We start from the raw sequence: 13,046 nt of genomic DNA, 5'->3' as shown, positions 1-13,046 counted from the left end.
AGCACTGCCTTCTCTATTCCATTTCTTGCCTGCCCAACGTGACTGTGTGATTCTTGAAGGCCAGGACTCCACCGTGTCATTCTCTGTGCTCCCAAGGAGCCTGGTGAAGCAGCTTGTCCGCAATGGGTATTTGATTAACAGTTGTTGCCTGGCTAATACACTGGGTGGCTGTAGCCACAGGATTGGCTCAGCAAGGAGAAAAGAGATTCACAGATGAAACTGCAAAGATATAATTATCGGTACGTATTATAGATAATATTAAAAATCAGGATTAAAAAACCAAAATGCCTGGGCAAATTTTGGTACAGCCAATCAATGCAGTTTTATGTACATTTTAATTGACCATTTTAAAGCCAATAGAAACAAGGAGAAATGCTTAAGAACAAACACATAAATGGTATATGTGCAAGATACAATTATATAAAAGTTTGTAGCTATATGGACAAGAGTTAGAAAAGAACATATTAAAAAATGAAAATGGGGCCAGAATGTTAGGATTATGATTTTTTTTCCTCCACAACATTTTTTATGAAAGTTTTCCTTGGGCTTTGGAATCAGATGGGCCTGATTTCGCTCTGTGGGAACTCTACCTAACAGCTGTGGGACCTCAAGAAATTTACTTTTATCTTTCTGAATCTCAGTCTCCTCATCTGTAAAATGGGGACATGGGAGCTCACGCCTCATTGGGCTGTCAGAAACATGAAATGAGACTGTGTCAGGAGAGTTCTTAGCACATTGTCTTGAATACTTTAGTTTCCTAAAACCTGGTAATTGAGTTTAGGAATATTATGAACTCCAGTGGCATTTTTGTATACATAAGCTCTTTTTTCTAAATTTTTGGAGAATAGGTCTATTTTAGTGGGTGTTAAATTGAAATTTACAAAATTCTTTTGTAAAGAAAATCATAAATGCAGTAAGTTAAAATCCTCCAAAATACTAACACTTAAAGATGAGCACTGAAAATATTTTGGTTAATGTCTTCTAGAATTCTCTCTGGTCTAAAACAATAGATTTATATTATTTCCCATTGATGGGAACAAACTGTACATACATTTTAGGTATTCTTTTCTTCAACCATGTCATGAGCTTCTTTTAATGTTGACAACTATACATGTCATCATTTTTCAAACTTAAATTTACTGTGAAGAAATTTTTTGAATGTACAAAAGTAGAGAAAACAGTATAATGAACTCACCCATCACTTACCGTCAATAATTAGCAATTTGTTGACAGCAGCTGCACTAGTTGGGATGAGGATTTAATAATGGGTGTAACTGATGAATCACTATATTATATATTTGAAACCATTATATTATCATCAACTATACTTCAATAGAAAAAAATCATGTAAACAAGTAGCGATTGTGGCTAATCTCATTGAACTATATACAGCCTCCTCTTCTAACACTAGAGTATTTTAAAACAAACCTATAACTGAAATTGTATTTATGGGAAATCTTTAAAACAAGTCTGGGATTTGTTTCTGTATCGTCATGACTGTATACATTTCTAATCTATAAGTGTACCCATTTATATTTTTAGCCAGTTTTGTATTGATGAACATTTAGTTGTTTCCTTTTTATCCTGTTATAAACAATGCCTTGGTGTATGTTCTTTTACTCTTAATAAGAAAGCCCTCTCCCTCCAAACTACAAACTCCCTCCAAACAAGAGTTACCCAGTACGACAAGGCTATTGAACAATCAGAGCAGACATGGGCTCCAGGGCTAACGCCACTCCTATCCCCATGCAAGGCATTAATCTCTTAGTTGCCAAATCATGAGGCAGTCTGGGGGTGCCAGGGGAGGAGCTGGGGCAACCAAGGTGGCAGGGATGACATTTGAGGAGCTGGGAAAATGTCACTGTACAACCAGTAAGGTGGTGTTTCTCTACTTCCAGTACTGTCCCAAGAGGGAACCACTGTTAACAGCGTTTTTGGGTATCCCTCTAGAAATGTTCTATGAATATATATACACACACGTGTACATAGATATATATATACGTGCGTGTATATGTATGAATATTGTTTTTTTACATAAACAAGAATATACTTCACACACTACACTACCATGTCTTGCTCTTTTTACATAACAGGAGGTCTAGTAGGTATTTCCACATCAGCAGAGAGATCTATAGTATTCAGTGACTTGATGTTGCACTGTGTGGCTCTGACAATATAGGGGTGTGTGTGCTTGTGCATGTGCACATGCGTGTGATTTAGGATTCTTTCTCTCCATTCTTTCCTTTCCTGTATCTCTCCCTGGCAATTTTACCTGAGGCTCAGTGGACTGAATGTGCCAACCGGTGACCCTGTAGTCACCAGCGAGCCAGCTGAGTCTTCAGAAAGGTCACCGGTTAGTATTAATAACCATAAGAAATAAATATATAAAAGATCTTTTCCAAAGAACTTACCTTGGACTGCCCAAAGATTTGTTTCTCGCATGTGTTTCCTTTCCAAGTCAGGAGTCTTAAAGGCACGATAATGTTGCAGAGAAACTGTTTCCCATCTACACAGAATCAGAATTCATTTTAGGTCAAATCCAGAGGTTCAATTACTTGAGACTTTAGTGGCCATTCCAAGTGACTGAAAATCCACAATATGTGTGGTGCACAAGAATTACCGTGAGTGCAGTCAGAGGCTTTTACAAAGGCTGAACTGGCATGAGCATGAATTTCCCTCCTGAAGACATTCCAGTTTGAGTCTTTCAGTATTGCAAACCAAGTCAGACTCCATTCACTCTTGACTTGGGCCTTGAGCTGGGAGGTTTGTCCTAGGAGGGAGATGGTTTGTTTCTTTTATTGCTATGGAAACAGAATGGCAGCACCCCATTGGCTCAAGCACTCTGCTCTTAAAGAGAGAAGGCTGGAGAAGCAGCAGTGAAGAAATTCTCCAAGACCTGAGATGAAATACGCTAAAGATACACTTTCAGTGGCAGCTGAATTAAACAGCACTCCTAGGCTTAATTGGCCTATGCCAGTATTTGACAGACAGGATCTGTGATGGATTTTAATCTCCTTGGTCATTTGCTCACAGAAACCTAAAGCTCTAAAGTAGGTAATTTCTTCCTTCATTTTCAGGCATTGAAATCTGTAAAAAAAAAATAGTACAAATCCCCCAGGGTGGGAGTCTTTTTTTCACCAAGGAGTTCGGATTTTTTTTTCCTAAATAAAGCTGCTTTTTCTCATTATAGAAAAAAGAATGCTTGATTATAGACCAGTGGTTTTCATTTTAATTTTACCATAACTCAGTGTAAGAAATATTTTATCCATTTTATAATAAAAACTTGCATGAAATAATACTTATTACATTCTCATCTATTTCTTTTTCTTCTATTTAAAGTGAAAGCTGATTATAAATCCACTGGATTGATTTCATGAGCCACTGATGGGTCACAACCTATAGTTTACAAAACACTGTTATGAATTCATCCATTCATTCTACTCTATATTTATTATCTACTGGGTGCCAGGCACTGCTGTGAGATGAGGGGGTTGGGTGGGGGTGGACCTCCATGGAGCTTAGAGACTAGTAGTGAAACAGATAATAAATTCCATCAAGGCACAATGAAGCTTACATTAAGGACCTCATGGAAGCAGTGGGTGTGTATAGCAAAGATTTTTCATCTAGTCTAATGAGTCAGATAACAGTTTTAATCAGAAGGGATCTGACTAGCTTTGTATATCATTTTGACTGCATTGTAGAGAAACCACTGGAGGGGCTAAGACAGGAGGCAGGGAAACCAGGTAGGGGTCTGCAGCAGAGGTCAAATAAGACACAATGGTGACCTCAACTGAGGAAGCAGCAGTGGGGATGTAGAGAAGACGGTGCAGTAGGACTTGGTGGTTGACTGGGAGTCAGGGGGAGGGGGAGAGAGGGAGGGGACAGTGGGGATTCCTGGGTTTCTAGGTCAGGCAGAGTATGTGTAAGAGAAAAGCCTCTAGAACAGATCCCTGAAGAACACCAGCATTTAAGAGAGCATTTCTCAAAGTGTGGGCCACATGTTAGTTAAAATACGTGCAACTATCACGTGAATGGAAGTGGCTTAAATCAAAGAGGTTCATTAATTTCATGGAATATAAAGTCTGTAGGTAGCGCAACCAGAATCGATCGACTGAGCAATGCCACTGGAGAGCTGGGTTCTTTCCATCCTTCTGTCACGCCAGTCTCAGTGTGCCCAGTGAGGGGAGCCTTAGGGTGGAACTGTGGCTGTCACAATGCCTGGCACCAGGACCAGGCTAGGTGGAGACAGACTTCAAAAGCTAAAAGGGACTGGGGAGCCAAGATGGCGGCGTGAGTAGAGCAGTGGAAATCTCCTCCCAAAAACACATAGAGCTATGAAAATATAACAAAGAAAAATCTTCCTAAAATAGAGACCACAGGACACAGGACAACATCCAGACCACATCCACACCTGCAAGAACCCAGCGCCTTGCGAAGGGGGTAAGATACAAGCCCCAGCCCGGCGGGACCCAAGCGCCCCTCCCCCCAGCTCCCAGCGGGTGGAAAGAAACCAGAGCGTTTTTTTTTTTTTTTTTGGCAAGTGCTTTTTGGAAGCCTTAAAGGGACAGGGACCCCGTTGCTAGGGAGGCAGGGTGGCGGGACCGGTGAGCGGGTGCCTGGGATCGGCGCCTGAGGACAAAGAATATTCCGCGTTTTTCCCTGCGGGACCAGTGGGCGGGTGCCTGAGACCTGCGCCTGAGGACGGAGGAAATCGCGCGTTTTCCCCCCCTTCTTTTTTTTCCTCTTTTTGGCGAGTGCTTTTTGGAAGCCTTAAAGGGACAGGGACCCCGGTGCTAGGGAGGCAGGGCGGCGGGACTGGTGAGCGGGTGCCTGGGACTGGCGCCTGAGGACAAAGAATATCGTGCGTTTTTCCCTGCGGGACCAGTGGGCGGGTGCTTTTTGGAAGCCTTGAAGGGACAGGGACCCTGGTGCTAGGGAGGCAGGGCAGCAGTACCAGTGAGCGGGTGCCTGGGACCGCCGCCTGAGGACAAAAAAAAAATTGCGTGTTTTTTCCTTTTTTTTTTTTCTGTTCCCTCTCTCATTGTTGCTGTTGTTGTTTTGGTTTGGACAGTGCTTTTTGGAAGTCTTAAAGGGGCAGGACAGGTCACTTAGACCAGAGGCAGGGAATCTGGGGATCTCTGGGCACTCTAAACCCCCTGGGCAGCAGGGAGCACAGAGGCACCTTACGGAGATAAATAGCCTCCCAGCCGCTCCCCCTCCAACGGGGCTCCACCATTTTGGAGGAGCAGCCCCAGCCAGGCCACGCACACAGCAACAGCAGAGATAAACCCCATAGCAACCGGGCAGGGAGCAGAAGCCCTGTCTGCACACAGCTGCCCAGCACAAGCCACTAGAGGTTGCTATTCTCCCAGGAGAGGAAGGCCACAAACCAACAAGAAGGGAAGCTCTTCCAGCGGTCACTTGTACCAGCTCTGCACACTATCTCTATCATAATGAAAAGACAAAACTACAGGCAGACAAAGATCACAGAGACAACACCTGAGAAGGAGACAGACCTAACCAGTCCTCCTGAAAAAGAATTCAAAATAAAAATCATGAACATGCTGACAGAGATGCAGAGAAAAATGCAACAGCAATGGGATGAGATGCAGAGAAAAATGCAAGAGCAGTGGGATGAAGTCCGGAGGGAGATCACAGATGTCAGGAAGGAGATCACAGAAGTGAAACAATCCCTGGAAGGATTTATAAGCAGAATGGATAAGATGCAAGAGGCCATTGAAGGAATAGAAGCCAGAGAACAGGAACGTATAGAAGCTGACATAGAGAGAGATAAAAGGATCTCCAGGAATGAAACAACACTAAGAGAACTATGTGACCAAACCAAAGGAATAATACTCGTATTATAGGGATACCAGAAGAAGAAGAAAGAGGAAAAGGGATAGAAAGTCTCTTTGAAGAAATAATTGCTGAAAACTTCCCCAAACTGGGGGAGGAAATAATTGAACAGACCATGGAATTACACAGAACCCCCAACAGAAAGGATCCAAGGAGGACAACACCAAGACACATAGTAATTAAAATGGCAAGGATCAAGGACAAGGAAAGAGTTTTAAAGGCAGCTAGAGAGAAAAAGATCACCTATAAAGGAAAACCCATCAGGCTAACATCAGACTTCTCAACAGAAACCCTACAGGCCAGAAGAGAATGGCATGATATACTTAATGCAATGAAACAGAAGGGCCTTGAACCAAGGATACTGTATCCAGCACGACTATCATTTAAATATGATAGCGGGATTAAACAATTCCCAGACAAGCAAAAGCTGAGGGAATTTGCTTCCCACAAACCACCTCTATAGGGCATTCTACAGGGACTGCTCTAGATGGGAGCACCCCTAAAAAGAGCACAGAACAAAACACACAACATATGAAGAATGGAGGAGGAGGAATAAGAAGGGAGAGAAGAAAAGACTCTCCAGACAGTGTATATAACAGCTCAATAAGTGAGCTAAGTTAGGCAGTAAGATACTAAAGAAGCTAACCTTGAACCTTTGGTAACCATGAATCTAAAGCCTACAATGGCAATAAGTACATATCTCTCAATAGTCACCCTAAATGTAAATGGACTTAATGCACCAATCAAAAGATACAGAGTAATAGAATGGATAAAAAAGCAAGACCCATCTATATGCTGCTTACAAGAAACTCACCTTAAACCCAAAGATAAGCATAGACTAAAAGTCAAGGGAAGGAAAAACATACTTCAGGCAAACAACAGTGAGAAGAAAGTCGGGGTTGCAGTACTAATATCAGACAAAATAGACTTCAAAACAAAGAAAGTAACAAGAGATAAAGAAGGACACTACATAATGATAAAGGGCTCAGTCCAACAAGAGGATATAACCATTCTAAATATATATGCACCCAATACAGGAGCACCAGCATATGTGAAGCAAATACTAACAGAACTAAAGAGGGAAATAGACTGCAATGCATTCATTTTAGGAGACTTCAACACACCACTCACCCCGAAGGATAGATCCACCGGGCAGAAAATAAGTAAGGACACACAGGCACTGAACAACACACTAGAACAGATGGACCTAAAAGACATCTATAGAGCTCTACATCCAAAAGCAACAGGATATACATTCTTCTCAAGTGCACATGGAACATTCTCCAGAATAGACCACATACTAGCTCACAAAAAGAGCCTCAGTAAACTCCAAAATATTGAAATTCTACCAACCAATTTTTCAGACCGCAAAGGTATAAAAGTAGAAATAAATTCTACAAAGAAAACAAAAAGGCTCACAAACACATGGAGGCTTAACAACATACTACTAAATAATCAATGGATCAATGAACATATCAAAATAGAGATCAAGGAATATATAGAAACAAATGACAACAACACTAAGCCCCAACTTCTGTGGGACGCAGCGAAAGCAGTCTTAAGAGGAAAGTATATAGCAATCCAGGCACACTTGAAGAAAGAAGAACAATCCCAAATGAATAGTCTAACATCACAATTATCAAAACTGGAAAAAGAAGAGCAAATGAGGCCTAAAGTCAGCAGAAGGAGGGACATAATAAAGATCGGAGAAGAAATAAACAAAATTGAGAAGAATAAAACAATAGCAAAAATCAAAGAAACCAAGAGCTGGTTCTTCGAGAAAATAAACAAAATAGATAAGCCTCTAGCCCAACTTATTAAGAGAAAAAGAGAATCAACACAAATCAACATAATCAGAAATGAGAATGGAAAAATCACGACAGACTCCACAGAAATACAAAGAATTATTAAAGACTACTATGAAAACCTATATGCCAACAAGCTGGAAAACCTAGAAGAAATGGACAACTTCCTAGAAAAATACAACCTCCCAAGACTGACCAAGGAAGAAACACAAAAGTTAAACAAACCAATTACGAGCAAAGAAATTGAAACGGTAATCAAAAAACTACCCAAGAACAAAACCCCTGGGCCGGACGGATTTACCTCGGAATTTTATCAGACATACAGAGAAGACATAATACCCATTCTCCTTAAAGTGTTCCAAAAAATAGAAGAAGAGGGAATACTCCCAAACTCATTCTATGAAGTCAACATCACCCTAATACCAAAACCAGGCAAAGACCCCACCAAAAAGAAAATTACAGACCAATATCCCTGATGAATGTAGATGCAAAAATACTCAATAAAATATTAGCAAACAGAATTCAACAGTATATCAAAAGGATCATACACCATGACCAAGTGGGGTTCATCCCAGGGATGTAAGGATGGTACAACATTCGAAAATCCATCAACATCATCCACCACATCAACAAAAAGAAAGACAAAAACCACATGATCATCTCCATAGATGCTGAAAAAGCATTTGACAAAATTCAACATCCATTCATGATAAAAACTCTCAGCAAAATGGGAATAGAGGGCAAGTACCTCAACATAATAAAGGCCATATATGATAAACCCACAGCCAGCATTATGCTGAACAGCGAGAAGCTGAAAGCATTTCCTCTGAGATCGGGAACCAGACAGGAATGCCCACTCTCCCCACTGTTATTTAACATAGTACTGGAGGTCCTAGCCACGGCAATCAGACAAAACAAAGAAATACAAGGAATCCAGATTGGTAAAGAAGAAGTTAAACTGTCACTATTTGCAGATGATATGATACTGTACATAAAAAACCCTAAAGACTCCACTCCAAAACTACTAGAACTGATATCGGAATACAGCAAAGTTGCAGGATACAAAATTAACACACAGAAATCTGTAGCTTTCCTATACACTAACAATGAATCAATAGAAAGAGAAATCAGGAAAACAATTCCATTCAGCATTGCATCAAAAAGAATAAAATACCTAGGAATAAACCTAACCAAAGAAGTGAAAGACTTATACTCTGAAAACTACAAGTCACTCTTAAGAGAAATTAAAGGGGACACTAATAAATGGAAACTCATCCCATGCTCATGGCTAGGAAGAATTAATATCGTCAAAATGGCCATCCTGCCCAAAGCAATATACAGATTTGATGCAATCCCTCTTGAATTACCAGCAACATTCTTCAATGAATTGGAACAGATAATTCAAAAATTCATATGGAAACACCAAAGACCCCGAATAGCCAAAGCAATCCTGAAAAAGAAGAATAAAGTAGGGGGGATCTCACTCCCCAACTTCAAGCTCTACTACAAAGCCATAGTAATCAAGACAATTTGGTACTGGCACAAGAACAGAGCCACAGACCAGTGGAACAGATTAGAGACTCCAGAAATTAACCCAAACATATATGGTCAATTAATATTTGATAAAGGAGCCATACAATGGCATACAAAGGACATACAATGGCAAAATGACAGTCTCTTCAACAGATGGTGCTGGCAAAACTGGACAGCTACATGTAGGAGAATGAAACTGGACCATTGTCTAACCCCATATACAAAGGTAAACTCAAAATGGATCAAAGACCTGAATGTAAGTCATGAAACCATTAAACTCTTGGAAAAAAACATAGGCAAAAACCTCTTAGACATAAACATGAGTGACCTCTTCTTGAACATATCTCCCCGGGCAAGGAAAACAACAGCAAAAATGAGCAAGTGGGACTACATTAAGCTGAAAAGCTTCTGTACAGCGAAAGACACCATCAATAGAACAAAAAGGAACCCTACAGTATGGGAGAATATATTTGAAAATGACACATCCGATAAAGGCTTGACGTCCAGAATATATAAAGAGCTCACACGCCTCAACAAACAAAAAACAAATAACCCAATTAAAAAATGGGCAGAGGAACTGAACAGACAGTTCTCTAAAAAAGAAATACAGATGGCCAACAGACACATGAAAACATGCTCCACATCGCTAATTATCAGAGAAATGCAAATTAAAACTACAATGAGGTATCACCTCACATCAGTAAGGATAGCTGCCATCCAAAAGACAAACAACAACAAATGTTGGCGAGGCTGTGGAGAAAGGGGAACCCTCCTACACTGCTGGTGGGAATGTAAATTAGTTCAACCATTGTGGAAAGCAGTATGGAGGTTCATCAAAATGCTCAAAACAGACCTAGCATTTGACCCAGGAATTCCACTCCTAGGAATTTACCCTAAGAACGCAGCAATCAAGTTTGAGAAAGACAGATGCACCCCTATGTTTATCGCAGCACTATTTACAGTAGCCAAGAATTGGAAGCAGCCTAAATGTCCATCGGTAGATGAATGGATAAAGAAGATGTGGTACATATACACAATGGAATACTACTCAGCCATAAGAAGTGGAAAAATCCAACCATTTGCAGCAACATGGATGGAGCTGGAGAGTATTATGCTCAGTGAAATAAGCCAAGCAGAGAAAGAGAAATACCAAATGATTTCACTCATCTGAGGAGTATAGGAACAAAGGAAAAACTGAAGGAACAAAACAGCAGCGGAATTACAGAACCCAAAAATGGACTAACAGGTACCAAAGGGAAAGGAACTGGGGAGGATGGGTGGGCAGGGAGGGATAAGGGGGGGAAAGAAGGTGAGTATTAAGATTAGCATGCATGGGGGGTAGGGAGAAAGGGGAGGGTGGGCTGCACAACACAGAGAGGACAAGTAGTGACTCTACAACATTTTGCTAAGCTGATGGACAGTAACTGTAATGTGGTTGTTAGGGGGGACCTGATATAGGGGAGAGCATAATAAACATAGTATTCTTCATGTAAGTGTAGATTAAAAATTAAAAAAAAAAAAAAAGAAAGAAAGAAAAGGGGGATTACTCCTTGATAGGATAAAACTATTGGTAAATCAAAGATCAACGCATGCTTTAAATATCCTTAATGTTGATCACTTAGAGGGTGTCAGATGATCAGCTATGGAGGTACTCTTTTCTGATAATATTCCTTTCTCTTAATTAAAAAAAAAAAAAAAAAAAAGCAGTTACTGTGTGCTGACCTCTAATGAGTTCTGCACAGTGGTATAGAGGGCATGTCAAAGTGTGGGCAAAGGGTCTGTTTGTTTCTATGTAGAAGATGAAGGCCTAGCTTGGATACCCAGAAAATGAACTAAGATACGATATGAGGAGGAGCTTCCGGCATCAGCACTCTCTGGAGGACTCATGCCGGGGGATGATCATCAAATAGCCTCCACAGGGATCCGGACGATGCTGCGGTTGTGGCTGCATCCAGCCCACCGTCTCCTGGACTTGCCATAGGAATGAGGAGGGAGATGTCTAGGCTGGCATGTGCATACAGTGAGACAACGAATTTGACCGGATCTGTACTGTTGGAACTCAACCAGGAGTTGGGAGGGGTGCAACTTGTAGCACTCCAAAATCTTATGACTATAGACTATCTACGGTTAAAAGAACATATGGGATGTGAACAGATCCCAGAAATGGGCTGCTTTAATTTGTCTGATTTCTCTCAGACTGTTCAAGTACAGTTGGACAATATCCATCATATCATAGACAAATTTTCACAAATGCCTAGGATGCCTAAATGGTTTTCTTGGCTTCACTGGAGATGGATGGTAATTATAGATTTGCTTTGTTTATGTCACCGTATTCCTATTATGTTAATATGTGTGTGCAAATTAGTTAGTAGTTTAAAACCTATACATACTTAAGGTACTCTACAAGAAGATATGTCAAAGAAATAATCAATCCTCCCATGTTTCCTTCCATATGCTACATCTGTAGCTTTTCTTCTTTCTTCCTAATTACAACCCTTAAACAGAATTCGTGCCTCATATCGAATTTACCGAGTATCATAATTCCTCCAGGTGGTAAAGATACCTCGAGACAAGTGCTGGGCATAGAAGCCACAGGGCATAAATCTGCAAAGTAAAAAGCTAACCTTTTCAAACAATATGGCTTCTCTCTCACTTACCAACTTTACATTTCCCTGTATGGCCCCGGAAGATGACTGGTTAGCCAGAGACGGGTAAGATTCCTCAAGGGAGGAACAACCTAAGACAGGCACAGTCGCAGGGGGGCCATCAGGTGAGAATTTGGGGATCAACAGAGGTGAGGCTCAGAACCTCACCCCCCCTGCTTTGAGAGAAATCTTCTGCATCCGTGGATGTCTTGCTGCCCTTGTCTAACCTGGATTAATACTTAGTCCATAGGCACACACCTGATCATCTGATCATCTACATTTGCCCTCTTATAGCACTAAACTATGTTTTCTACCTTTATCTTGCATCTACCTACCACTTCAGCATTTTATTAAAAATAAAAAAAATAATAATAATAAAGGGAGAAATGTGGGATCAACATATAAATCAAGTACAAAAATCAAATGAATATTCATATTTGACCTGATTGTTTATAGGTCATAATGCGTGATCAAAACCAAAAGTTTCTGTGATGAATGCCCTTGTACTGTTCACCATGTAAGAATTTATTCACTATGTAAGAATTCGTTCACCATGTAAGAACTTGTTCGTTATGCTTCAGAAGATTGGAGACTGACGAGAATTAGACTTGAGATGGATTAATGATTATACATTGAGCATTGACCCCCCTATACTGAATTTTATTGTTAACAACCATGTGATCAATAAATACGAGAGATGCCCTCTCAAAAAAAAAAAAAAAAAAGCTAAAAGGGAGGGAAAGAAGTTGAATCTGTTTACTGTGTGAACATTTATATTTAAATGTTTTCTTATGATTTAAAAAATGCAGGATTTGGGGCTTGTGTAGAGAGTGGCTAAAAACAAAGATAGAAAAGAAGAAGTTGGTGCTGAAGGAAAATCGCAGCCACTTGACTTAGCCAAGGCTTAGTTTGCACTAATGACCACAATTTTCAGATTTTTTGCCCTCCTTTCTTCTTTTTGGGTATGAGTACAACTTTGTCAGCTGAAACACAGGAGAGGGGAAGGAAATGAAGGCTTTTAGAGGCTCAGTATTCTTCTCTTCAATTGAATTGAGGGAAACTTTGAAATGCATAAAAGGCTTTTTCTGAAGACCCAGCAAAGAGATGGACACCACTAACATTCTCAGCAACTTCCCCCAGAACAACGCACCCTGGTATTTGGAGTGGAGGTGAAGGCCAGGGCACTAACAGTTTACAGTACGCACCA

General features: G+C 40.6%; 1 protein-coding gene across 3 annotated transcripts in view; it reads right to left on the bottom strand.

Moving 5' to 3' along the window:
• FLACC1 (flagellum associated containing coiled-coil domains 1) overlaps positions 1-2,762 on the bottom strand; it is a 33,846-nt gene extending 31,084 nt beyond the window's left edge. For 2 of the 3 annotated variants that reach the window (XM_073218355.1, XM_073218357.1), the window contains exon 1: positions 2,412-2,762. The gene's annotated coding sequence lies outside the window, so the exon portion shown is untranslated. The remainder of the gene's footprint in view (positions 1-2,411) is intronic. The other variant, XM_073218356.1, reaches the window with a different exon arrangement.
• Positions 2,763-13,046: the final 10,284 nt, after the last annotated feature.

The sequence above is a fragment of the Manis javanica genome, chromosome 12 (assembly GCF_040802235.1).
Source record: "Manis javanica isolate MJ-LG chromosome 12, MJ_LKY, whole genome shotgun sequence".
NCBI classification, from domain to species: Eukaryota; Metazoa; Chordata; class Mammalia; order Pholidota; family Manidae; genus Manis; species Manis javanica.
This window is presented reverse-complemented; position numbering and strand designations above follow the sequence as displayed.